This window comes from Phalacrocorax aristotelis, chromosome 6, assembly GCF_949628215.1.
Source record: "Phalacrocorax aristotelis chromosome 6, bGulAri2.1, whole genome shotgun sequence".
In the NCBI taxonomy this organism is placed as follows: domain Eukaryota; kingdom Metazoa; phylum Chordata; class Aves; order Suliformes; family Phalacrocoracidae; genus Phalacrocorax; species Phalacrocorax aristotelis.
Genome location: NC_134281.1, coordinates 31,389,308 through 31,417,270, shown reverse-complemented (window position 1 = coordinate 31,417,270; position 27,963 = coordinate 31,389,308). Strand labels below are relative to the sequence as shown.

At 47.4% G+C, this 27,963-nt stretch overlaps 1 long non-coding RNA gene across 1 annotated transcript in view; it reads left to right on the top strand.

Moving 5' to 3' along the window:
• The window catches only part of LOC142058889 (uncharacterized), an 87,164-nt gene that overhangs the window by 25,591 nt on the left and 33,610 nt on the right, over positions 1-27,963 (top strand). The window contains exons 6-11 of the long non-coding RNA XR_012661138.1: positions 243-328; positions 3,961-4,209; positions 4,616-4,839; positions 16,215-16,307; positions 16,997-17,159; positions 17,947-27,855. This is a non-coding gene — a long non-coding RNA (uncharacterized LOC142058889). The remainder of the gene's footprint in view (positions 1-242; positions 329-3,960; positions 4,210-4,615; positions 4,840-16,214; positions 16,308-16,996; positions 17,160-17,946; positions 27,856-27,963) is intronic.

Here is a 27,963-nt window from a genome sequence, read left to right as displayed (position 1 = left end):
GGGGTAAAGGTACACTGGGAATCCATCACTTTGGAAAGGCAAGGTTTGAGGAGGGCACTGCTGTAGCATCTTCAAGGGTGTTTGAAAAGGTAATTGCAATCCTTGGCTTTCCTGTTTGCTGAGACCTCATGATGCTCAGTGGTTTTCATGAGAATGTCCTGTTATTGAAGGTCTTTGGAAGAGAACAGAGCCTTTTTACTCCCAACCATTCTTGGGCTTCCAAATCCCCTTTTCCTTTTCAGGTCACCTTGTGGAGGGGGAGCACTCTCGAGAAAGACCCTGCCTGGGTTTAACTCTGCTGAGACCACTGGAGCACAACATGAATGGGGTAGGTCCACCGTTCCTTGGGTAAGAATGAGGCCACTTCAGCTGTGATGTGGCTGCTGGTGGGCTGAGGATAGGCAAAGCAAAAAGCTGCTCAGCATCTTCCAAATGATGCTCCCAAGAGGATGACAGGTCTGGAAGGGGCTCATCGCACATATTGTAACCCTCATACCTCTTGAAAAATCTTTGCATTAAGAGATGTTTTTGTTTCAAGAAATAATAAAGCTGGGCAGCTTGCAAGCCGCGGGCTTGTGCTTGCCTTCTCCCTGGTGTTCTTGTGTTTGGCAGTGTCTTTGCTTTTGCTGAAGGAGCATGGATTTGTTTTTAACTCTTGCTGCTCTGTGAAAGTAGAGAGCATGCAGTGAAAGAATAGGTAGGCAGGAGGTGGGCACCAAAACCTGCTCCTCTTCTTTAATCTTGGGTGCTGAAGGTGATCAGAGCTTTTTATATAGACCTTTATCTGTTGGCAGCTTAATTAACTAATGGTTCCAGAAAGCTGTCTCAGAACAATTGATTTTATCCACTTCAGTATCGTTATCTCTGTCCTATTGGCACCCAGGCTGTTTTGCAGCCAGTTCTTGGGTGGTGAAAACTGGATGTGGTTTCCTTTCCGAACCCTGGTTTTTATCCATAGGTTTTTGGATTAGAGATTTCGAGAGAAAATAAAATCCTCTTTGTCTGTATCTGTGCGGGGAACACATGGCTGTAGCTGTAACAGCCTTAGAGTATGAATGGCGCAGGGCAAGGAAAACATGATCAGCATTGTTTCATTTCTGCCTTGCCTCACTGTCTCTGCTCCACACCTGACCTGAGGACACATGTGAGAGCAATACAAGATGTTCAGCCCCTTGTCATGTTGTGTCGTTTCCTTGCCTGTGGCCTGAACCTAGGTCTTGTGGTTGCTAGTTCTTGCAATTTTACTGGTAGCCCTCCTGGTGCTACATGTCATGTTGAACTCCTGTGTTGTGGGAGCATGTGACAGAGAGAATCACAGCCCTTATTTTAATAAAACTTAATTCCCCTGCCTCCATAAAAATATCTATGTAAGAAGACACAGCTGAGCCCTCAGGTCTAGATATGAGAAGGTAGAGGGAAGGTCTCCCCTGGGGGTTGTGTGTGTGTGTGTATTTAAGCGCTTTCCTGGTGCGGGGATGTGGACTCCTGGGGGTCGTTGGATTCGCTGAGGCTGCTACAATGGGGATTGCTGGGGTAAACTGGGGTTTGAAGAGAATTTGAAGCTGGCTGTGGAAAGAAAATAAATGACCTGAGTCTTCCTCCTCCAACTTCATACTAGGTTAGGTTTTGCATCTTCTTTGCCAAGGGTAGAAGAGATTAATAATGGCAACTAGGGCCAGAGCAAACAGCTTTAAAACTTGATGCAGGTCCTCCCCCACTCCCATCCCTCCAGCTTTCCCAGACACCTGCTCGTTCCTCTTCCACCCACCCAGCACAGAGCCCAGCATTAACCCACTGGCTCATCACCTGGCCAGTTAAGCCATCCACCTCTGGTGCCTCTGTCTGTCCCCATGCCCTTCCTACAGCATCCATGTCCCTGTAGGCATCATGGCACACTGGTTTTTGGAGCTAAGGGCAATTGGGTCAGCCCTTCCTGCCCATGGTGCTCTGTAGCAGAGGGAACTACTTATCTTTTTATTAGAGAGTGATAAAATAGGCCAGCACACATGGTGGCATCTTCATAGAGATGAGTTGATGGTCCTTTAGGCATGGAAATGAGCTGAACCCTCCCCTCTGCCCCACAGACCCTGGGACAATTGAAGTTGACTTTGCCCCATGTTTTACACTGGCTTAGTATCTTAGTGGGTCCTTTTGGGCTGCTGGTGGTTAGGGGGATGATGTTGCTTTGTTTGAAACCCAGAAAGGGTTGATAAGTGAACTGGTTTGGCTTCCTACATGTCTAAGTGAGAGAACCCCAGAAATATAATGGGCTGCTCTCATGGGCAACAGCTCATGCCTGATATTTATAGACAAATGGTGCTTTGAAAAGACCCCATTTTTTAGCCTCTCCTGCTGTTCTCTGGCTAGGGCTGAGCCTTGCTGTTAACTAGGGAAATGCAGACATCTCTTCACAGCAAAGGCAAAATAAAACCCTTTTGCTTTCCTTCCCGTCTTGTCAGGAGCACCCTGCTGTTCCGCTCTGCTTTCTTCCCATCTACAAAGGGAGTGGATTCTCTCTCTCGGTTGTGCTTCTCACTAGAGGACTGGTTGCTGAGCATGTCCATGCAGCCATACTGTATCCCTTCAGCTAGCTTGTAATAGCAAGCAGAAAGAAAAGTGCAATGGTTTGGGAGAAAAGGGGAGTTTGGAAGACCTGGGGTTAAGTATTTCTTGTGCTTTGGATTTACTGTATAGCCTTGGAAAAGTCACTTCTGTGCATCTGCTCTCTACCTGTAAGTGTAGCCTCTGTCTGCATCCATGTGGCCTGGTTGACTTCTTTAGTATTAAATGGTGGTCATGTGTCACTTTTAACCATATTCCATCCACGGAGGAAAATGTGCGGGTGTTGAAACAAGGGTCACTTTGAAGCTGATCCTCAGATGTTTGTGTTGCTCAGGTGCTTTCAGTAATATGACCCATGGTTTATGTTACAGGCTGGAAATGCTGCAAAAGGCTAGTTTGAGCCCTGCTAGCTTTAATTGAGATCCAGCCTCTTATCAGTCCTTGCAAAATGAGCCTTGACACCCTGCATTATTGTGTTCTAGTGAAAATGTGTTTCTTAAGCTTTTTGGCTGTGCTTTGGATAGACATTTGTGGTCTGAGGTGTGCGTAATCTCTGTCACCAAAAGAATGGGGGCTCTGGCTCTGCAGGACTTGTTGGATGTGTGTCAGAATTCTGCTTTCATTTTCGGCTCTGGAAAATCACTGGCCATGCAAGGATCTCCGATGAGAAAATGTTTAAAAACTCAGAGGGACACTCCATGGTGAACCCATGGGAGAATCCATTTCCCAAGTCTCCTCCTGTCTGCAGGGGCTATTAGGAAATTCATTTATTCTGCTCAAAGCCTGTAGGTTTATAAACATGGGCTCTTTTCTTCAGCTGAGTTGAAAGGAACAACTTCCATTTGATTTCCTTTGAGACTGGGGCTGGCTGTCTCTATTCCTCAGTTCAGGACTGTAGCAGTGGGGAGAAGAGGGGGGAGGGAGTCAGGAGAGCACTGAGAGGGTCTTGGTTTGTGCTGGGCTCAGAAAACCTGTGTTGTGGTGAAGATGGGTAGCAAATCTTGTGATTACATACCCAGCAAAACTTGTGCTGCTGCACAAGAATCCTTCCAGGAGGATTAGTCCTGTTAGAGCTCCTGCTGCAGCATCCCGGTGTAGGTGGGTAGATGAGGAAGCGGCTGAGGACATGATTTGGCTCTTAGGCTTAGGCTGAACTACTTGGCTTTGGAAGGTGGGGACAAGGGGCAGCTTTCCCTGAGCTGGTACAACACCCAGAAGAACACACTGGCATTTCTGGAGTCTCCAAATGTCACCAGTATATTGAAGATGGCTTTGGGCTCATGACTGTGAGATGCTATCTCAAGGAAACCCTCAGTGCCTGAATGCAGATCTTGTTGCAGAGCTGCAGCTGGAGAAAACAGGTGGGCTGGCTTCTCCTTCTGTTTTTTTTTTTTTCAGTGCTATACTCAAGAAGATTCAAATATTCCTGGGACCTGTTCAGGACTGAGGCTTCTCAGTCACTCTGTAGCTGGTGGGGCCGCTTTCACCTTGCAGAGTGGATTGAAAGGCTTTTCACTGGAGCTCCTCGCCCTCCTGCACAAGGATTGAAAGGTTGTGCTCTTTGGCTTGTGAGACAGAATGACCGCAGTTGCTGCAAGAGAGCAGGAAATCATCTCTGTAAAGCTGTCCAGAAAGCCTTGAATTCAGGTACAAGCCTCATGTTTATAGGAACGTAAAAGGAACCATGGAAACTAAATATGGGTCAGAGCACCCGCAAGTAGAAAAATCAGAGGGATTGCAGAGTTACCATAATTTCTCTGCCTTTGGATTTGCTGTGCTGGTTTCAAACCTGGCTGGGATCCTAGGCTCTGAAGGAGTCTTTGGGATCCATATGAGGAAGGAATTTTCTGGGAAAGGCAGCAGGCAAAAGACCTTATCTAAATGCCTGTTCCATGAGGGTCACATGCTGCTCAGTTGTACGTGAGATGCTGCTGGCTGTGGTGTGCCTGTTGAGCCCCAAGGGAGGTCAGGTACCTGGAGAGGAGTGAAGAGCTTTACATGCATTGTTGACATGGAACTTAAACTTTGCTTTTCTCTCCTCACTTATCTACAGGATTACCCTGCATGGCTCTGCATGCCCTCCTGGGCCCTTAGCAAGGATTCAGCTGCTCTGCAGTCCTTAGCTTTATCACAGGAAACTTCTTCACCTAGCTGCTGCCAGCATGCTTTTGGCGACCCTGGGTGTCCTGTCAGCTGTTACAGGCCATTAAAGGATTTGTTTCTCTGTGTATGAAAAGGCTTAATTCAATTCTCATTCTCTTCTGGCATTCCTCAGAGGTGAGTGCGTCCCCTCGGCATGAATCCTCCAATGCTGCTAATTGACTTGAAGGTAGCTCGTGTCTCCTTGGAAATGTCACCCAGCCCTTTTCAAGTGCAATTCCAGGCAATCAGGATCAATAAGTTTCTTTAGCTAAGGGTATTACCACATGACTGACAGCCCTGCGGCATTAGCTTATTCATATGGACTTCCAGATGCTCATTTTCCTTCCCTGTCTCAGCTCCAGTCCCAGTAAAGGGGGACAGAGCTTGGAGTGGAGCCATCTCCTGGGCTGTGTTTGTTCACAAAGCACAGGTGGGTACAGTGCTGGTTCTTCCATGCCTCCCCCAAATCTATAGGGTGCTCTCGTCCCCTGTCTCCCAGGTAAAATCAAACTGCATCATCCCATCTACTCGTTCAGCGCATCAAGGCCTCGAGATATTTCAGAAAGGCAGGGGCTGAATTTTTCTGCCTGTGTTAATCAGTGCGGCGCTTCGTTTGATACATGAAAAGATGTCAGCATATTTTTCCAGTACTTTTGCACAAAGAATATTGTCAGTGTAATTCTCTCCTCAGATCCCTACCCTGTCACGCTCCTGGGGAGGCTGCAGACTACAGCAGAGGACTTCCCTTGCTTTCCTTGTCATATGGCGATGCTGGGGTGGTTCCAGTGCCCAAAACATTTGGGTTTTCATTATATCTTTCAGCAAGTATACATTGTCCTGCATTCTTGCCTCAGAAATGTGTGTGAATTTGTCTTCCCAGCAGCGCTGTGAGGAAGGGGAATGCTGCTCTCTGTACTTAGAGGTAGGGGGCTGAAAGAGCTGAATTTAGAGGAGCTTACAAATACACTTTGAGGCAGTGCTTCTGCAAGTGAATTTGGTCCAGGCCGCAGTGCCCTCTGCTTTTCTTGCTTCCCTCTCTAATAAGGCTGTCATTTCTGATGCACCTGCACCACTGCTCTGGAGAGACCTTACATCCCTTCTGTACCCTAACTGTGCCTCTTTCCTTAGGTAGCAGAGGGGGACCTTGCCCCCCAGTTTAGGAAACACTGACTTGGGGGGCTTAGGGGCAACAATTCAGAAGCACATCAAATAATATTTCAGCTTTTCAAAGGAAGAAACTGAGATGCTGAGAGACCAAGAGCCCTGTCCTGGGGAAGATGATGTTTCTCAGACACAATTCTTCTGGGTGCCTGCTGCCCTGCAGCTAGCAGCACTCCCAGCTCTTGAGACGAGCTGCTCCCTGTCATTGGCACAGGTTAGAGCTGCAAGGAAAAAACCTGAAGTTAGCTCCCAAGTGGCCAACATTAACATACAGAGGAACAAGGTGTGCTGTGCTGTGGTACTGGGAAAACTTTGAGGGCTTCTCTGCCATGCTGTGAATTCGAGTGTCTCCCTTGCAGGGCTAGTGAAGGCACGTCATCTGCTGCCATCTGGGATTTGTAACTGCTGCTGAGGTAGAGGTGGGGAATCTCTGTCAGGGAGCTGCTGAGAGCACGTTCCCGAAAGGCACATCAAGAGATAAACAAGAAAACCTGGAAGTTTTAGACTGAGAGGCTGTCTGGATACCTGCAGGTGCTTCTGACTGAATTTTGTGTCCTCTGAAATTAGTCAGGAAGGAGTTAATGCACGTGCCCTATAAGACAGCCAGAACAAGTGCATCTGAAACTCCAGCAATCAGAGGCAAGCAACAATTATTAACGCCTCGGCATTTAATGTGGCAGATCGCTTACGCCCCCAGTTATATTGTGTGTTCAATTCCAGAGCACTTGGAGTTGTCAGTCAGCAGGTCCATAGATCATGGCGACCTTAGCATCATGTCAAGGGGCTTCTCTCCATCAGGGATAATGAACATCTCCCACCAGTTTCTTCCCATCATTCATTTGAGATCCAGAAGTTCATCATGCAAATGACAAACAATGTTAATTTTCTGCAAATAATTCCTCCAGATGTCCACGGGATTCCAGCACTCCTTGCCCAGAACAGTAAAATATGTTTGTCTTCCTCCCTATAATTCATCACCAGGCCCACAAATCTCCCCAAACTCTCTATAAACAAAGCAGGAGGCAGAGCGCAGAGGATAATAGTTCACTGCAGATGTGTCTCACGGTCTCTCCATGATGCATGCAGGGAAACGAGTGGTAGAAGAGGTCAAGAAGTTTCTTCTCAGGTGAGCTGACTTTGACTGCACTTACTCTTGCAGATACAGTGAGTGTGATGGTCTGAGCCAAGCCTTACACAAACACAAGTCAACGTGGGAGGAGAAGCTCAGGAGGAATATTTCTGGGCTGAAAATTTAAGTCTGGTCTTCAGGAATGGCTAGATCTGGAGTGAAACCTGCTACAAATTTTATCTACGTCACTAAGGGACTCTTAGTGACACTAAGGGACGCTTAGGCTTTACCATGAATCTGTATCAAGCTGTGTTTTCAGATGAGTACTGAGGCAAATAGGGCAGAGTTTGGTTTCTCCAAGCCTCTTTCAGCTCCCTGAACTACAGATCCATCCAAAAATATTTGAAGAGCTCAAATCCAGGGAGGTTTGAACCACACAGCACAAGAAGTTTTGGCTTAGACAAATTTGAAGATGTGATGCAGGAATTAGCTCCAGCAAATATATCTGGAATAGGCCAGGCCCACGATGAGGAAGCCAACAAAATGTCTATATTTTTAACTCACACAAGAGGCCAGCAATCAGTTAGAACAAAAATACAAAAGGAGGATGGTGCAAATCCTTGGCTCCTGCCAGTGTCCCAGAGAATCCAAAGTTCAGGAGAGTTTGGGGGCACACAGATTTGCCTCAGGCTTGAAGAGCTTCTCTACTTGTGATTTTTGTGGTTGGAGATATATATTAATTTGGTTGGATATATAAAAATCTATATCTTTTTATTTGGTTGGAGATAATATATAGAGAATTTGGGGGGAGAGGGGAGGGGTGGGAAGAGAAAGGTAAATATACGAATAGAAAACATGGACATCCCAAAACTGTTCTCTGGCTGGTGAGAACACTCAACAGCATGGATGCCAACACAAAGCAGAAGCATGAAGTGCTTGAGTCAGATGCTTGGTCCTGAGTTACACTGTGGAAATGGCTTAACCTGGAGACAGGACTGTCTCAGCACAGATGAATGATGGGGCCACCAGCTAAGAGCAAGGCTTGCATGTGCCAGAGGAGGGAGCACCCAAGAATCCACGGGAGGTCCTCTGAGGGCATGAGGTCCCTCTTGCCAATGGCACAACTGAGCAGTGTGTGGTGGTGAGCCACTTAGAGTACAGCTTTGGACACCCTTGGAGCATCCTCTTGGCTTCAGCAGGGCTTTGCTTTGACAGGAGGGTGTTGCTCTGCACTTTGCAATCTGTTTGCCACAAGCCTAGTAGACTTAGCTTTGCTGTGGCTTTTTCCACTCCATTCCCCTGGCTCCTGCCAGCCCTCGAAGCACATACCCGCTCCCTCCCCTGCTGGCCTTTTCACACTGGAAGGATTTTTAAAGGTCCCTCTAAGTGGCAGCTGCTTGGTGGCTTTTTGGTTTTTTGGTGTTTTTTTTTTTCTTATGATGAGTTGGAAATTAATTTATTTTTTGCTGGCATTGGACTATCTCTTCCCCGTGTCACAGCGCAGAATGAGCTTGTAACTCTCTTGACTGCCTCGTAGTTGAGTTATGGGGTCTTCTGTAGCATAGCCCAAAGGGTTTAATTTAACTGTGGATGTTTTGAAGAAAGCAGTGGAGATCTGACAACTGTCTGGTGCTTTTACTGTCTATACACTTGGAAAGTTTTTCCTAATGTTTGACTGAAAGGTCCCTTGTTTTAAATTAAGCCTAGGATTTCTTGTCCTTTCCAAAACAGAGCTGGAAACAGTTGTTTTTCTTTTCCCCTTCCTTTTTCTTGTCTGAAGACTGTAACCATGTCTCCATCCTCTCTAGACAGAGCATCACAAATGCTTTCCACCTCATCTTGCCAACCATCTCCTATAGATTTCCAGTTACTCAGTCACTGTTGTCTGTCTCCTTTGGACTGTCTCCAATTGTTCATACCGTCTTGGAGATCAGCATCCCAAACTGGACAACATGTTCCAGCTGACATCTTAACAGGGCAGAAGGCATGTGAGGATAATTTGGACCGCTTATGCATGACATCTTTTTGTGCTTTGATCCTGGTTGCCCTTGGCATGATCTTGAACCAGTTTTGGGGCAAGTGGGGCGAAATGTTTCAGTTACTGTCTAGGCCACCTGTTGTTGTCTCCTTGTCACTGCATGTGGACACTAATAAGACCATCTGTTGCAGGAACCTGTGTCTCAAATCAGGGATGCTTGGGTGAGCTAACATGAAAGGACAAAAGATGCAGTCTGCTTGCAGGAACCAGAGCTTGTTAACCCCCCTGCAGATGCTCTCCATACAGGCTCCTTCATGAGGCTGTTTACAGGGTGGTTTAATATGTGTGCGATGCCTATTAATAAACAACCTGTGTTAAGTCCCACCTTAGCTGTTGTGCCATAGCTTTCCCAAGTGTCTGCTTGCAGCTGGATCAATGCCATGTGTGTTGCTTGTCTAGAGCCTGGAAGAGCCACCTGTGACTTGGATTTAACCCTTGTTGCTGAATGTGTTGGTGTGTCTCACCTCCCTATTGCTAGGACTAACATAACTGGCAAGTGGTCTGTTACCCTTGCTTCCCTCCTGCTTTCTTTGCTTCCCCAGGCTCCATGCTGTCAGCTCTCTGCCTACTGATAGCCTTTGACCTCTCCCAAGTACAGAGGCTAGCTGCATATCTGTGCTTTCCCAAAAATCAATTCTGGGGTGGCAGTGAGTGGGAAGAGTCATTTGCAAGCTCTGCCTGGACAGCCTCTCAGACCCACAGGGACTGGGGTCAGTCCCTGGGCGTGACATGAGAGCTTTGCTGCCTGTTTAGCATTTCTTCCATATGGGAAGAAACTGGTGGGGTGGTGTCCGCTGGAGCACCCTTCTACTCATAGGGCTGTGGAGGAGCCATGAGGAGAGACAAGTCCATGCTCTCTCCTCTTCATTAGCTCTTCACCTTTTTGTAATTTCTCATTACAAGCATCAGCTGATCCCTATTTTCTTTATGCCCAGCCCTGTTTTGGTAATAACATCTTAGTGACACTCCTGGGGCTTTGTCCCTGGCAGGGCAGCACCTAATCCTGTAGTATTTGCTCAGTTGAATGGGTCACTGGTTTTACTGGACTTGTATGAATGATATACAGATCCAAGTGCAGTTCAGGGGCTGGGCTATGTCTTGGGCTGTTGCAAGAAGGTAATTATATTTCCTCCAGCTTGACTTCGGGGTGTGGGGAGCAAAACCAAGCCTTGTAGTTGTGAGGCAGGATGGCAATAACAGTCATGAGCAGAAGAGGATTTGATCCCAGCCTGCCTGCTCGTTAGCTAACCCAGCTGGAAGGGTGGGCAGGTCCAGCCAATGGCTTCAAAAGGTGAGTAGGAAACCTCAACCTCCTGAGGGAAGGAGGGACTGAGGACCTGAGGTTGTCCTTCTGCTTTTCAGGACGGCTTAAAGTAGAGCATGGTTCTGACAAACCTTGAAGACCTAATGGCCTCCTAGGAGTGAGGATGGAAATGCAGATTTACTGCAATGTTCTGGTGCAACTCCTCAGGTGATGCTTGTATAAGTACAAGATGTGCTGCCTTTGAATTAAGCTCTATCTCGGTAGAAATGACCAAAGAGAACCCGTGAAATCCCTGGTGTTTCTCAGGAGTTTACCCCAAATGTGGAAGTAAATCAGTGTACCTGGCTTGTCTTGCCTTTACTGGAGTCTTGTAGGCAACTACCTATTTCTGGCTTCACTTGGACACTGTTTGCAGTCCAAATACTGACAAGTTCTGTGGGACAGCCCCCATCTCCACCTCAGACTTGTCTCCTGGAGTCAGGCAAGTAGATGAGACTCTTTCATCTAAGTGCTTTTTTTTATCTTTCTGATCTGTGGAGGGACACTGGCAGATATCATCTTGAAAGGTAAGGAAAATGGAGCCAACAATTTGTATTCCAGAAATCTCATTATTTTCCAACTAATATGCTGATTTTGGGTGCTGGGGTTTGGCAGTGGCACAAGGGTCATTGCTGAACAAAGCAGAAGCAGGTCCATCCTGGAGAAGCCTGCATGGATAAAATGTGCAGTTTTCTATACATAAATTCTCTGGGTCATGTCAGGAAGTGAGGCATTGTGGGTAATTTCCCTTCAACTCAGACTTGATGGTACATTTCACAAGAGAAAGAAAGTGTGTTTTAAGAAGTTACTTGATACTGATCTGTCCGGAGTGCTTTTCCCAGCCTGGATTTGGGGAGGGATTATCTCAGATTTTCATTTAGTTCTGAAATCCTGGGTATTGGTTTTATAAACTAAAACCTCTTCGCAGCAGGTTGCTTGTTCTGTCTTGTTGTTTTAGCTTGATGCAAAGGAAGGAATTTAAATTTTCTGAACGGATGGGGCCGGTGCCTCGCCAGGGTAAATCGACATCGTTCAAATATTTAAAGGCAGATGCATCAATACTGGCAGCTGAGGATCTGGCTTACTTTGATTAAAATCTGATCAAGATTACTCAGCCTTACCAAGGGACTTGGATTACCAGTCTATAAAAAGAAGAGTAGGAGAGGACACTAAATATAAAAATCATCCAATCAAGGACATGAAGCTAAACTCATTGCAAATTGAACAATAATGGAAACATCTTCCTTAAACAGGTGGAGGGCAGCAGAGCTTCCAGGTGGACGCTGGGCTTGGAGCTAGGTCTGAGGTAGAACTATTGCTCTTGCGTTGCTCGTGGCCATGGCCCAGTCTTTTAAAGGCAGATTTTTTTTTTTCCAAAGGAGAACCTTGCTCATTAGAAAATCCCCAAGGGGGTGTTGCGGGAGGAGGTGTGGGTGACAAATTCTTTGGAAAATCCTTGCCTCTGCTTCCTCAGGAGGCGTGGGCTAGTGCCAAATCTCACTAGCAAAGAGGCGACTGAAGCTGAGGAACAGAAAATCAACTTTCTTCCAGATTTCAAAGCATGAAATGTGCATTTGTCTTTAGGGTTTCTTCAGTGGCTGAACTTCAACTCTCCCTTTCCATCGCAGCATTTTTTCCCCGGTTCTTCATTCTTTCTAAAATGTAAAACATATTTAATAAATATTATTGTGCTATGTGATTAGGCTTGACAGTGACTGATAGGGATGCTGCACCAAGCCCTTTGCTTGCTGGGTGATGAGCAGTGGTGGCCTTTTTCATGAGTCTGTCAAACCACTCGGCATGTGTCTAGCTTTCCCAAGATTTCCTATGCATATGGTTCCTAAACTCAATAAAATCTGGTCTTCCCTGTGTTCCTGTGAAGTGGTGGTGTAGCTACTGGTAGGGCAGGCATACTTAGGTCCTAAGATAGGTGGCTTCTGAAGCCCCCAAACCCTATTTGGGGCAGATTTATCTCTCCTCTTAATGGAGCACACCAGCTCAATGGGCTTGCATGGATGGTAAGAACATCCCTTGGTGACTTTTGTTAAAGATGCCTGGAAGGAGATCTTCTATGGGGGTTGTGGGACTTGTGACTAGAGTGTCTTTTTGTATCCAAGACAGGCAATGGTGAACAAGATGCACAGTGAGCTCGCTGGTCTAGGAGTCTGTCCAGGGTTACTGGAAGAAGTTTTGACTATGTCAGAGGAGTCTGGGAGCCTGGACAGTGGGGCTGAGTGGCCTTAAAAATATTGGTGACTTAAACTGATGCATATAAAATTGCTGGAGGAAAGTCACGGGGGTTGTTGCGAGACCTCCTGGGCAATTATATACATGGATGGTCAGTGATATCGCCTGAATGCCCCAGCAGCAATGCCAGTCTGTCCAGTTTTCTTTAATCGGAATTAGGGTCAGATGAGGATAAAATTGTGTTTGAATAAGTATTAGTTAGCAAGTGATTTCCCTTCCCCCTCCCCCCTAATATTGTTAATTTTCCTTGCAGTAACACATGCATCGTTCAGCTTCTGTTGCTCCATGTGTCGTGCTCTGTTACTCCATCTTGCTCAGAGCTGCAGAGCGGAGGAAACGCTGCCAAGGCTTTTTCTGGGAATTTGCTCTGGTCCTGCTACTTCCCTGGGAGTGCTCAACTGATGTGTTTCATTTTCTGGGGGAATAAAATGTCAGCTTCTGAATGGACTATCAGAGACCAAGGCAAGGACCAACTGCTCCTTTGTCTTTGTGGGCAGGTGCCCACATACACATAGCCACAGTAAGTTTTGGGCAATGACTCTTTGAGAGAGAAAAGCTGCTAAGCAGTAAATGTGATTTTTCTTGCCCTATTTTAAAAGATGTGAGACTGCTTAAGGCAGCCTTAGGATAAAGGTGCTTTCCTGCCCCACCCAATCCTTTCCCAGGTGCAAAAATGGAGGCTACAGGTGGCTGTGATACCCTGTGGAAGGGCACTCCTCTCTGTCTGAGATGCAATTGTATTTTCACATGGTCCGGGTGTTAAATGGTGTTAAAAAACATTGTTAATTGAAATGCATGGGTGAACACATTTTTAAAACACCTGCTTTCTTGTTGGAGACACGATTATACTTATCCAGACTAAACTGCTGCAGGGAAGGTAGAGGCTGGCTGGGCTGTTCATTTGTTAGCATAGGGTTGGATTTCTGATGACTCAGGAGGGAGCTTGGCTGCCCCTCAGCTATTTGCAGATCTGAAGATCGGTGGTACTGTGATTATGAACCAGGACTCTGTGTTGCATTGAGCAGAGCTGGAACCAAAATCCACCTCAGTCTCTAAGTGCGTATAAAAGCTGAGGGTTCCCAAGTGCCAGGTTTGCCCAGGGCACTTGGAGGCAAGTCCCAGAAAAATAATAAGGTGGATGCCAGGCATGGCATTCTTGCTGCTTGCCTCAGTTTCTTTCAGGTCACAGGAGGGAGCAGGGGGAGTTAAAAATTTCAAGCCTCTGTTTGAACCATCTGAAGCAGATTTGGAATGAGAGATGAATGTTGTGCAAAAACAGGGGCTTTACCACTGCAGGAGCTGGTGGTGCTGAGTATCTTATACTTTCTCATAATTTATAATTACTTCCTGATCTGGAGTCTTCTATCAAACATCTTTGTACACAAAGCCTGAGGAATATTTGATGGGAAAGCCCCTCTTCTTGTGGGATATGCCTGCAAGCCTTCTTTACCAGGTAACAGCAACTGCAGAGCTCCTGGTCAGCAGGGTAGGCCAGAAGTGCACAGGCACAGGACTGGTAAGCATTGTTCACTAGTCTGTATAGCTCCATGACACACACCTATGCCTGCAGCACCCTGGGTTGCAGAGCCTGTGTGCTCACTCGATGTTTTTAACCTCAGCTCTGGGTGCAGTAGGTAGATTTGTTCTGTGCTCTGAGCTCCTGGGCTATGTTTGACCCTGGGTTTCCTCTTTCTGAGGTCTCTAAGAGTTGGAGAGGTCAGTTGCCCACACCCAGTTGTACCGCTTGGTCCTTCTTGCCTTTCATTTACTTCCCTGCAAAAACAGGGTAAATGTAGTTTTGGCTCCTTTTTGCCCATCCCTAACAAATTTCCAGCCTGATGGCTGATTGCGGATCTTAAAGATGAGTTCCTACCAGCTTGATATAAGTAGATGGCCAGGGAGAAGACTTTATCTTTGCCCCTCTTTGCCAAGGGAGTTAAATCCTTATCAGTCCAAGAGCATCTGTGTGTGAGAGAATGAGCAAGAGACAGATGTTATGAATGCCTACAGGGAAAATTGTACTTGGAGCCAGTTTCCTATTGCACCTTGGAGAATCCCCCTGTGATGTGTAACTCCATGGAAAATGGAAGTACTGCGGCTCTGCCACTGGATGAGCACTGTGTGAGACTTTTCTGTTGCTTTCTTTCACCTCAGCCTTTCATCAGAGGCTGGAAGCAGCGATGTGTGTGGTGTTGCTGGCCTGAGTCAGAGCAGAGAGCTCAGGGAGAGGAGTCTGGTGCTGGAGCAGAGGGTTGCAGCTTGCTTCCCAGGGGGATGAGGCTGTTTTAGCCTCTGGCTGGTTGATGGGGCAGCTTTCCCCTGCAGCAGCACTTGCTTTCCCTGGGCAATAGCCACTGTTTCTAGGGTGGATCTCTGGCTCACCACCCAGCTTCTTTCCTGCCCTCTCTGCCTTCTGCAGAAAGGTGTTTAATCAAGGGTGTATCAAAATCTATCTGTCTACACTGGTGTCAACAACCCAGCTTCAGGGACATTTTAAACAATTTTCTTTCCACACCCTGTAATGGATTTCATTGCCGAGGGGATGGGGAGCAGGGCAGCAAAGGTATTTTAATTACATCTGATTGTGGCATCTTGCAGGCTTGCCCTGTCAGTTGTTCTGGCACAGCACCATTTAGAGCCCACTTTTGCCAGTACAGGCATGTTAGCTGGAGGTTTACTGGTCACAGAGGAAATAATTGATATTTCACTCCTGACATATTCTTGGGGCTGTGTCTTCTCTCTCTCTGCTGCTTTTGTGGCACCAGCTTCTTCCACATTAGAGGAGTTCAATTCTTCCATAGCATGTTGCTTAGAAGCAGTAAAAAACAGAGTCACCTGCCCTCTTGTGCAGGCATCATATCTGAGCAGAGCGGAGGTGCTTTGCTTGCTCTTGAGAGAACCTGCCTTACTGCAAGGGAGGTGTCTGTTTGAACCCTTTCCCCAGCTCACAGCTTGGTTTCACAGCCTGTCAACATAAAAAGGGCTTTCCTTTTTCTCAGTCAAGCAGGGGAAGGTTGAAACACTGTCTCCAACAAGACTATTTTGGGGAAGAGGGAGGGAACAAGACCGGGAGAGCTGCTAGTCTCGCTGTGCTGAAACACCCCGATCAGACCCATGGGGCTGGATCAGTGAGTAGACTAAGTCCTGGGACAAGCAGGAGTGTGGCAGGTGTGATAAAGTACATTTTTGGAAACGCTTGCTCACCAAACAAGAGGTACTCCAGCTGGGTGTGTGTTGAAATGTCAGTAACTATTGTACCTTTACATGGCTTTAGGGGTGTTTTCACTAGCACTCAAGGGTAGTGGTATCTGCAATGCTGCCTGCATATTTTCTGGAGCATTCAGCAGGTAGCAGCTCCCAGTGCCCACACTTTGACCTGCCTTTTCAAAGTGTTTAGCATGCAAAAGGCAGAAACTCTTTGAATCTAACCTGGGGTTTGGAAGAAGGAGGGTCTGAGGAGGAGGAGGGCAGAGTTCAGGTCATTTTTTTTTTGTATGACTACTAATATGCATTTAAATTCTTGCCTAACCTTTTGGTTCTGATTTAATAGGAAACTTAATCCTCAATATCCACAATTTTTCAGTGTTGGAATGTGTTTGTGTTCCTAACAACACCCATCTGTGTCATTTCCTCCTCTTAAAACATATAACCTCAGCTGCAGATTAGACAAGTGTTTTGTTTGTGATTCCTAGGTGCTCTCTACACTTGATGTATTGTCTTCCTACAAATGCAGGGCAAACTCTGCTCCTCCCTTCTGGCCTGGGTTGCAATGATGGATTAAGTAGGTAAGTAATAGAGTGGTAATGAGATAACCACTGACATCAAGCATTAACGTGGGAATAAAGGAAGTTACCATCCAGAACTAATGGCCTAAACTATCACTGGGTTGTAATTAATGAATGTGGTGGCTGAGATTTACAGGGATATTTTAGGATGCTGCTTGCATGCAGCTTTGGGTTTTACAGCTTGGTTGGAGAGAAATAAATTAATGCCAAGAACTTAATGAATGGGCAAAAGCTGTTCTTTGTCAGTTTGTAGTGCCCCTTTTGTGGAAGAGGCTAGACTGGCACACAGGGAGTATGTGTCCTTTCTTTACTTCAGGGAGATGGAAGTAGATAGGATGCTGTGGTGTCTGCCTCTGAGTCACTCAGTCTTTAGTGCCTAGTAGAGATGTTGCAAAGTATTTTGGAGGTTTTGTTTATTCTTTGTAGCTGTACGCTTCTACGGGAGAACTTATCTTGGGCCGCATATCTCCGGGACACAGGGCTCTACCCACCCTGGGGACAGTGATGCACAGACATCAATATGATGGATACAAAATGTCCGTTTATTTGGCTGCGTCACACGCTTATATAGCTCTTGCGCTTCCTGTTCCTGCCACTCCTATGGGGAGGAGTCTATCTTTCCGTCACATCCTGTGATCTTCCGGTCGCCGATCCCTGTCTATTCCCCTACAATTCTTCTGTTTTCTTAGGGTAGAATAGCATGAGTTTTTGTGGAAACAGTACATTTGAAGTGAGCCCATGCAGCAGGCTGCAAGTTCGCTTGTATGTAGAAAAGATTGCTAGTGATGGGGATTCTCCAGCCAGGACCTCTGAATTGAGCAATGGCAAGCTGTCCAGTTTTGCCCCATGAAGGTAGGACATGTAGTCATCTTCTCCTTGCAGCTGTGGCTCCTACATGTCACCCCCTCCCTTGCCCTGCAGTGTCGCTCTGGTGCCCTGTGTGATCCAATGACTGCCTGCACCTAGCGCGTGAGCCTCCTGGAGCAGGAGTTGAGGTATCCAAGCTGCATACATGCAGCATGCCCATGCTCGATGGGCCTTGCCTGGAGAGCTATCCCTCCCTGCTTGCGTAGCTTACTAGGCATGTGACCCTGCTAAACACTTCTCAGATGTATGAATAACACTTTTGAGGTGGTTGCTAGGCTCTTGCAGAAAACACAGCAGAGCAGTCAAAATTCTTTGTGTTAATTGGTAGGAATACTCCAGCCATCTCACTGCTGCCTCCCTCATCTTTCCATGGCAACACTCTCTCTACAGCAGCCAAGGTGCTTGTGGTTGGATATAGTGGAATTTTTTGAGCCCTCTGTCTTCCAAATAGCCCCTTGGAGCATGGAGGGAACATCTGTACTTTTAAAGTAAGGGCATCATGTGATACATCAAATAGCTTCCCTTGGTGTAACCATATTCCTTTTTTTTATGCTGTCAGAGACAGAAAACTTTGGAAACATGCCTGAATTGACCCCTTGCATTTCTTTGGTGGAAAGAGCTGTTGCCCCTTTTTGTAACAGGGAGAGTCCTGAGTGTTTCTCTTCCCATGGCCTAAGCCATCACACCTTTCTGTGAGCTGGAGAAAGGAGAGGGGTCACAGCTCACAGCATCTGGTGAGCAAATTGAAGGACAGTCGTCTTCTCTCTTGCAGAGCCCAGCCTGGGTGGAGCTGTGGTATCTCCTTCAGGAAGCCAGGATGGTTGCTGGAAGGAGCTGGAGATGAGAAGAGGGAGAGTGGACAGGAGAGAGAAGGCTCAGGCATTGCATCATCCTCACCTTTGCTCCCTGCTGTGAATAAAAGTGTGTGGGACACACGAGACAGCACAAATAGGGCGTGGGCAGAGTTGGGCATTGCACAGCAGAGGGCTGGTGCAGAGGACAAGGCGTCCTCGCTTCCTCCTCACCACCTCTCTGAAACATTTTCCATGTGTATTCTAGCACTGTTATCTCTTTCAGGACCTCTTTTACAGGCATTTTTAATGATTCCAGGGGAAAATGAGGCTCAGATGGCCAGTGACAAACCCAGCCCAAAGCTGCCCAGACTTGGGCAGGTTGCTGCTTTGCCTGGAAGCATTGCATTTCCTTGGTGTAGGTTCAGTAGTTCCCTTCGATGCTGAACAGGAGGAAGACATTTCCACCTGCTGGACCAGCGCAAGCCAAGACCCAAACTGAACAAAGAATGGACAGTATATTCAGGGATATGTAAATCCTTCTTCTCCAGCCTTGGGAAGTTTATTGCCCTCAACAAAGTACACAGCATGGCTGTCATTCTGGAGGAGCCCAGGCAGGCCGTTATGTGACAAGGGAAAATTACCCAGGCTGTTTTCCAGAAGGCAAGTGAGCAGGAATTTTCCTCCGACTGGTTCAGGACAAAGTTAATGTAGGGAAAGCCATTAAAATTAATGCTAGTAAACAAGGATAAAAACCAGCAGGACTGTAACAAAATTTGGACCAGATTGGTTTTCCCAGCTGTCACACTGCATGCTGTCTTCAAGGCAGCAGGCAGAGGGATGGGGTAAGCTGAGTTCAGAAAGCTCTTGTTAGAGGTGGCTGTTTGGTTGGGGTTAGGGGCATCTGGGCTCCAGTGGCACTGGCTTTGTGGTCCAGCACTTTAATCCACTCAGGCCCACTGTCTTTTTCTGGGAAGCAGTGATGCTGTTTTGTCCGATGGTTGTTACATCTCATATCTATTAATGTAATGGTTATCTGCTGTCCTCCAGAGGCTGCCCTCAAAATCCAGGCCCTGCTCTAGGGCTCTGAGAACGTGTGGTTGCTGGCTGCAGGTGTTTTGTGTGAGCATGTTTGGGAGCTGATCTCAGGCCGCTGAGGCAGTGACTTACTCCAAGAAGCCGAATCTCGGAGTTCAGATGGAAAAGGTGCAAAGGGGCATGGTGATTTCCCTTTCCATTTTGCCTGCTCCAATGTGAATGGGAACATGCTCAAGCTGGGTAGAGTGAGGATTATTGGGCATGTTGTCCACTGTACTGGGAGGAAGACTCAGGTTTGATGCCTTGTCTCATATTGGTGGTGGGTATGGGCTAAACAGGGCCCAGAGCATCCCAAGGAAAATGCCCTGGCACAGGAGCTGTGTGTTACTGCACTCTTCTAGGTAAATGGCTTTTTCCAACCCCACAGCATACTAGCATAAGCCAGTCAACTTCTCCAAAACTTCTGGCACCAGATATTTAACTGACTTGATGCTTTGGAATAGTTGGAATCTAGTATAATGAAGGCAAAATGTCTAGCCTCAGAACTGAAGTAATCGACCATATTTTCAAGTGACCACTGATTTGATGGTAGTGGTGAGAAGGGAGAGGTACGAAAGCAGTTAGCCACTTCCTTGTGGATCCTGAGAGACTTAGATAGTATGTTTGAAAAGAAATAAGGCAACAGTCTCATCTCTGAGCACAGCCATCTTCAGCATAGATGAACAACATAGATGCCAACAGCCATAGAAAAATCCCCAGTACACCAGTCAGTGCGAATAACAGCAGAAGGATCCTTTGGTTCCTCAAGAGGTGTGTATACCTTGTATCTCCCTAGTAAGGCTGTGTTTGCTCAGATTTCAATGGTTTTGATGGCCCTGTCTTGGATGGTCGGGTTCTGTAGGATGGGTTGTGTTCTGGTGGAGTCTTTATGGAGCAACTTGCGAGTGAAGTGAAGTTGCTGAGATAAAATGCTGCAATGTCTGCAGCCAAGTGCAGGGAACTACAGCTGGATGTCTAAAGTCATCCTCATCAGAGAGGTGAGGGAAAGTCTGGGCAGATCAAGACTGATGCTGGAATGGAAAGCCATGTGGAGAGAGGCCCAACACACAAGTCGTCTTTTGGAGCCCTCATCCCTGGGGGAATCCACAGGCTGCCTCTATGAGGAGACATCAGCCTCTTTTCTCCAGTCAAACTGCCAGCAGGTTGCTGTCTCAGAGGTGTACTGCAGGTGAGGTGGGCAAACGTGGAGACCTTTCTTTTGTTTTTCATGAGACATCACCAAAGAATCAGGATGATAGAACTATTTTTGTGGAAGTGACTATGTGAAATATTTTTTTCATTCTGATTATTTGAAAACCAAAACTGTTCATGGGTTTTAAAATTTATGTCCCCTCCAGGTTGCTTTGCTTTGTTTAGTTTCTTATACTCTCTCCCTTATTCCTCAGAGGAAGCCATCCAGACCTAAACAGTGTGTTATTTCTTGAGGAAATGCAATCGTTTTCCAGTCGCGCTTAGGCTGGAAATACTTGTGGTGATTCATTTGTCTGAGAAATTTAAAAAAGCTTGGATGGAACAGAAATCAGGCTGGTTCAGGAGAAGCTTCCTTGTGTTTGAAGATCCACTTGAGTAGGGGAGTTGTTTCAAAAGTTTTTTTATTGGAGAAAGAAATTGTTTTATAGGCTTTGTTTTGGAGACTTGGGCTCAGCCATTCTTCTGTTGCCACTTCTTGGATGGTTACAAGATTTGGAGCCTGACCATCCTGGTCCCAGCCTCCCATGCCTGCTGCATTGCAGAGCTGTGCCACCTCTCAGAGTCCTACATCTTGATCCCTCTGCTCTCCAGGGTCACCACTTCTGCAGGGTGCAATGGAGGTGATGCCATCTTTGCCTTGACTGTACTTTGTACCAGAAGTCTTCCCCAAGAACGAGGATCATATGGGTGCAGAGCTGTCTTGAATACAGCAGGGACCTTCTGCTATTGCACAGTGAAGGGTCCCAGTCCCACATTCATCACTACAGTCTACTCAAGCTTCTTACCACCAAGAACATCTTTCTGAGGTTTCCCAACATCCAGCAAGGTTCAGAGCCAGGCACTAGAAAGGCAGATGCAGTGGTACGAACCACAGCAAAGTCCCCTGCAGACTCTCTCTCTTTGGCCTTCAGTTTCCCCACCTATAAAACAAGCGTGTTTTAATGGTGTGCTCTTCGAGGCTTGGCTTTCTGTTTTGTCACACAAGGAGTTGTGGAAAACCACCAGGCAATGGCTAGAATCAGATGAGCTGGTCTGTCATGGAAACAGGACCGTGCTGGAGAGGCGTGGGCAAAGGGGATATTTCAAATGGGACAGGAGTGGTGGTAAGTACCTATGTGTCTGGAAGGAAATACACCAAGAAGGGGGCTGGGTAGAGGAGATCACCTACTCCTGTTGCTGACTGCTCTGTGAGCTCCCAGCTCTGCTGTCTAGCACTGGCCAGATCCACAGTACAACTGCTCATCTCCAGTCCCTGCCTTCTCTGTGCCCCACATGCTGCTTCTCCTATAAATAGCCTGGTGGGAAGCAGAGCACAGAGCCACCACAGATGGCCCCCAGTTCCACATGTAGTCATGTGTGAGATCCCAGATAGGGGCTGTCAATTCCTTGCCTTGAGCCACCCGTGAAACCTCATTAAAAATGGTATCTTCTTCCTTAACCCCCATCACCCCCTCCCTTCCCACTTCAACTTGCCTGCATTCAAGCACCCTTATTAAACATGCACTTCTAAGCAAGGAGCGCTGACTTCCCCTTAATTGAGGCATAATAATTAGAGCATTAACACATTAGGAGGGTGAGACAGCATGTTTAGCTTTTGTGATTAATTATCTGAGGATTGTAATAAGTTGTTAAGACATTAATTACTCTGGCATGTTTATTGCTCTTTATTGCAGAACAGACACTTGGTAGCAGCAAGTGCTAGTGCATCTGGAAATACAGCGAGAAGGGGTCTGTAGGAAGGAGACCACCTACTAGCCCACAAAACAGTGAGCTGCTGGTGGTGGGGATAGAGTGGGGACATCCTCCTGGGTGGACCTTGGTGACGAAATAGGTTTATTTCTCTTCCATCTCCAGGAGGCCACAGATGGATAGAAGTAGTATCTGAGTCCCTTAGGACAATCTCAGACTTTGAAGGTCCTTTCTGATCTTTTAATCTGGATTTTCTCTTGCAAATAAAGTGTTTCCTTCACAATGGTTTGAGCTCCCCCTCATTTGGATCTTTGTGTTTCTACTCTAGTCAGTGTGACTCAGTCTCTGTCTGGATCTTACATGGAAGGCTGCCTGTATTAAAGACAGGCTAAAGTTCAGAGTGTCAGCACTGGTCAAGGAATGGACCAAAACTCCAGTGTCCTCCCTCACCCCTCCATTGGATGAATTTTCTTCTGGAGAATTGGGAGGTATGTTAGGGAGGGGTGTTGCTCTGGTGGCAGAAGAGGTTTGGACTGACATAGCCTGCTCTTTAGAAAACAAGCTGCCCTGTGGCCCCCAGACAGCTCCATGCTGATCCATCAGATTGGGTCTGATGGCAGAGTTCAGGCCTGGAGGATGAGTAGGACTTGTGTGCTCCTGAAACTCTGACAGGGAGAAAAGGCAGCCAAATCAGTGGGAAGATGTGGTGGGCCTGTTCCCAGCCTTCTGCTCTTCCCATGAAATACACACAGTGCCAGACCCTCCCTGCCTCAACCTCCCTCTGCAGTTATCTGGGCTGAGGAGAACACAGGAGACACAGTGGCAGCCCCAACCACCATCATGGATAAAGAAACTTGGGAAGATGATAAAAAATGAGAAGGCGGAGAAGCTATGGGTGCAGCATGTTGATATAGATTTGCTTTGGCACCCTTGGACCTGATGTTTATGGTTTTTAAGCTGTTGCTGTGTCCTTGTGTTATTGTAACACGTGCTTATGTCTTGGGGCAGCAACCGATGGATGCAAGGGGCAGGAGGGGGTCTTTCCCTGTTGCCTGTTGTTAGAGTTAAAATGTGTAACGATCCTGACCAGTCTCTGCCTCCCAGAACTGACCGGTGTCATGATCACTCAAATGTCTTGGTGGCAGGGGAGGCCAAATCCCTTCCCTGTGTGTCATCTGAAAGCGATCTGCTGCCTTCGGCCCCTGGAGCCCCTACCTGTCTCTCGCTAGTCCAGCCTGGATTTGGCATTCACTATTAGGTGCCTGCTTTCTGCGTTCATGGAAAGTGTCAGCCCAGCATTTCCTGCTCAGATCCTAGGGACAAAGCAGGTCATGACTTATGCGTTTTATCATTAAAAAGATAATTTCCTCTAGATGTGTGCAATAAGACAATGGCACTGACCTGTGATCCTGGCATTGCACAGCATTAATGATTTCTCTTTGCAGGTAATAAGCAGCAAATGTACACATTTTGGGGAGATCTGAATTTTTTTTTCCTTTTAAGACTGCTGTCTTCCTAGGCCAGACTTAATTAGCAGACCTCATTATTTCCTCAAATGTAACTTGACTTCCATTGAATGAGAATTGTTCAGTGGATGGGGAGCAGCAGAGCAGTGCTGCAATATTCATATTGTTTTAATTGCAACATTAACATTTCATGCTGCTCTTGGCATACTTTCAGGTGCGGCCCTTTAGCTCAATGCAGTGCTGTGAAAGGTTGGATCAGAACAATTAGGATAGAGTGACTGGATTTCTGGATTTATTTTTTTTTTTAAAGGAATGCAAGCCTGGATTCAATCCCCATCATTCCTTTTGTTGGGCAGAACAGGGAGTCAAGCACCCCTGAAGTGTAAATCCTTTTTCTGGAATAAAGGATGTGCTGTAGTGCATGTTTAAATTCTCTCTTTGCAGAGCTGAAGCCCTGCAGGTACAAGTGATACGTGATCCACCGGGCTTGATGGCACCTCCTGGGACTTGACCTTTACTGGCTGAATTCAGAGAAGTCCCAAAATGCATCTGGTCAGCTGGACCAGCATCACATATGAGCTGGAGGAAAAAGGCTATTTCCCACTTCTCAATTACTTCCAGGGCTGTGGGATGCCTGAGGCTTGAAATGACACTCTGAACAGATAACGACTGGGTCAGTGCAGATCCTAAATGAGCACAGGGATTACCCTGCTCTGTCCCCAAACTGCATATGGGATTTGGCTTTCTTGCAGCTGGGTCAGACAACACTGAAATGTTGGGCTCGGCCTTAGTAAGCTCTGGTCACCTCGCTGCCTTGCCATGTAACATATGCTTTCCGCTAATTGTTCCCGTACTGGAGAGTGGTGTTGAGTGGCAGGAGTTCCTGGCAGGAATGACTCTGGGTTCCACCCTGGAACAGCCTAATGAGGGTCTCCTAATTGGGTCACTGAAAGGAGGTGAGCAAGGAAGGCCAGCCAGCAGCTTTAGTAAATGGCTTCTTGGAGTCACCCTCCGAAGGCTGTATTGCACTGTGTGACGTGTGAACCATTTAATTGACTTTAAAGGAGAACTAAGAGGCTGGTGTGTCCCCTTCAACCTTTAGGAGAAAGAGGAAGGGTTGCTGGGGCTTGCTCTGTCCTGCCAGCTTCTTGCTGGCATTGGCTTGATGAGTGGGTCTGGTCTGCAGCAAGGGCCTGTGTGGAGGGGAACAAGCTCCCTTTTGCTTACAATAACAATTGCCACTAATGAGTCAACTGCTAATGGGTAGCTTGGTATGTAAGTGATACTGCTGTGAGCAACCCTGGCGGCTGCTCAGACTCTGGGCTGCCTTCCTGGCATTTGCTGGCAGCAGCTTGAAGATGAAACATCTTGCTGGAAGGCAAAATCTCTGTCCGTATCACAGAGAAGCAATGAAAGGGTTACCGGGGGTGAGGGAGCTGCTCTGCCCATCACTGTTCCCCCTTGGAGCTGGGCATGTCTGTTCCATTTCAGGGAGCATCTGAACTCATCCAGAAGCCTGGGATGGTGGTTCAAGCTGGAAGTGCAGCAGGAGCTCAGCTTGGTCACTGAAGAATGGCAAGGGAAGAGCACACAGCCCATTTCCAGAGGCTTTCCAAAGGCTAAAATGACATCTTGGCTGACAGGAGAGCCAGCCAGCTAAGCATGCTCAAAACTTTCTCCCATTAGTACTGTGTGCTGTGGGATCCATGAGGCCTTGTTCCCTGTGGATACATAGCTTGCATTTGGATTCTCTGGTGTCTAGTAAGCTGTGTGTGCTGAATGGAACTTCTTCCCTTACCAGGATATTTATAGCATATCTCTCTCTCCCACGCAGATTGTCTGATGTCTAATAACGGATGATACACTACAGTTTGGAAGATGCTAATAATGTCTCTCCTCTGTTTGACAGTCTGTTCCCATGAAATTTATAGACTCTGACTGTCTCAGAGACCTCTGTCTCTCTGTCAGATCAGGTTGAAATCTGTTTGCAGTGTCAGAAGTTGCTGGGGAGTGGGCAGAGGACAGACTGATGCAGCAAGATCGCATATGCTTTGCACTTCTTAGGAAATTAGGCTGAAAATGTGCGCAGCTCTATTTCCTACAGATCTGGGGGGGCAGCTGTGGCTCAGATCACCAAATTGCAACTTGGGGAAAGCAAGCTGGTTGTGTGGGAGGAAGGCAATGAGCTCAGAGACTACCCAGGAGAACAACTGCTCTGCCCCCAGCCTTCTCTCGCGGGCTGCCATGCTGTGGGCTCTTCAGGCACGTTCGAGCTGCCTGGGGCGATGAGCACAAGTGCAGAGTGTGGCCTCCTGTGGAAAACAGCCCCTGAGGACGATAAACGAGCTAGCCCCGAGCTCCTGGCTGGTGTGAAGAATTGCACGGCTAAAGGATAATGAATGTCACGGCAGGAGACAGAGCATTTCTTTGAGGCCATTCATCCCCTTTATCACCCTGCTAACAAGCCCCAGAGCGACTTCAGAGAGACTTCTCTGGAGCAGCTCCATCCCTCAGCCGTGCTGATGGCTGGGTGCTGGGGGTCAGGAATACATTTTGTGGCAGCAGTGCTCAGTGGGGAAACTACAGACCACTCCCGCACCCCCCAAGTTTGGGTGCCAATAGTAGGGACTGTGCAGTGACTCTGGCTTTGCCGGCATGGAGACTGTGCCCTCCTTCAGGCCATGTGTTGTGCCACCTGAGAGATTCAGACATAAAAGCCAAGCATCCATCTTTTTTGAAGTACTTTTGGGCAGTGAGGGCCCTGCAGCTCCCTTAGGAGGTTTTCTCTATCCTAATTCCTAGCTTGTCTAAGATTTAAGATTTATAAGATTTATACAAGACCCAACAGGAGTTTGGGGCCGCTGGCACAGAGGTAACTTGGTTCTGCTTCACTTGCATCACAGCTGAGTCCGTGCATGTGTCTTGTGCGAGGAGGAAAGGGCAGGAGTGATGTGCTCTGCGCAAGAGCTAATAAAAGCTAATTCATCCCTTTGCTCTAAGACTGTAGGAAGCATTAGTGGCTGGCTGAGTGCATCCTCCACCGTGGCAGCATGCTGGGTGCCTCCGCCTTCCCTCTGGCTAGGAGCAAAGCATGTCCTCCTGTGGAGGGGAAGGCATCTCTGTCAGCAAGAGCTGCGCTGTCTATGACTGTGTCAACAGGCAGCCCAAAGTGCTGTCTGTAGCTGGCATCCCTCCTGGGAAGAAAAATGAGCCAAGTAACCTGGGCAGGTGGGCCTGGGAACGAGGATGGACATCCCTTGGATAATTTCCTGTGCTGGGCTTCAACTCTGAGCAAGTGCCTTTGCCTCTGCCCTGGGGCTCGGGCCACAGCTTGTGAGAGCAGAGAAAAGCACCGTCCCTGACTTGACCGGGACTATGGGAGGCCCCTAAAAGGGCTGCAGCCATTTGTGTCCAAATAGGTGGCCAAATATGTTGGAATACCTTCAACAAGCACCTTGTGTGCTCACCCGTGCACTGTGCATGCAGGTATGTGGTGTGCCACCCTGCGTGTTCACCTATCAGAGTCATCGTGTCTACGGCATGGTGCACAGTGGGTGAGAATTAAGTAGAGCTAATTGCCAGTAACTGGAAGTTTTTTATTTTCCCTTCTGTCTGTTTTCTTAATTTCTCTGTCATCTTCTTTTCCGGGTTTAGCTGTTGGAGGATGCTTTTTATGTGGTCCATGGTAAAGCACCCCACACCCAGTGCCAGTGGCAGGCAGGGCTGGGAGAAGAGAGTGAGAGGAGGAAAAGAGAAAGCAAACAGGAGAGGTTGTGTTGTCCTTGGGTGTCCTCAACAAATGCTGGTGGTTTTGTAGGGGCAAAAAAGGTGGAGAAAAGCTGCAACACTTTGCAGGTAGAGGGTGCAGAGAGCACCGTGGTGGGTAATTGGGTTGTTCCCGTGAGGGTGGAAACAGCAGGAGAACAACAGTTGGTGGGGATGGTCTAGAGTGTGTTTGCAGAGCTGTGGTCCTGGAGCAGGGGAGAAAGACTGGTGTGTTATGGAGCCAGGCATCTCTTTGAGTGCGAGCAGCACAATAGCAAGAAGATTGTAATCCTAATTTTTTCTTTCCATTCTTTATCAGTACATTGCCAAGTATTCTAAAAGAAAGTTAACCCACAGATTGGAAATCTTCACATCTTGAGGCTTCAGAGACTAGTTCAAAGCCAGACAGAGGAACCAAGGCCACTGCCTGTTAGTGCCAAGGCCCCATCACGTACTCTTCTTGGCCCCAAATATTCTGCATTCCAGACCTTGGCCTTTCTCCCAGGCCCCTGCACTGACCAGACCGATGATGGGGAGCTCATTGGAGGCCAGTCATGTCCCACAGGGCAGCTGGAGAACACATTGCCTCCTGTGGCCACATGTGATCAGCTGGACTGCCTCTGGGAGGGAGGCACACTGGCATGCGAAATGGCCCTTTGAAGTGGGGTTGAATTTATAGGGGTACACTCTGGTCCCAGTCTGTGAGGCCTCTGTTCCTGCCCTGCCCTCTCTCCATGTTACAGGAGGATTTCACTTACGATTTGGAAACATCTGGCTTTTTTTCTTCTT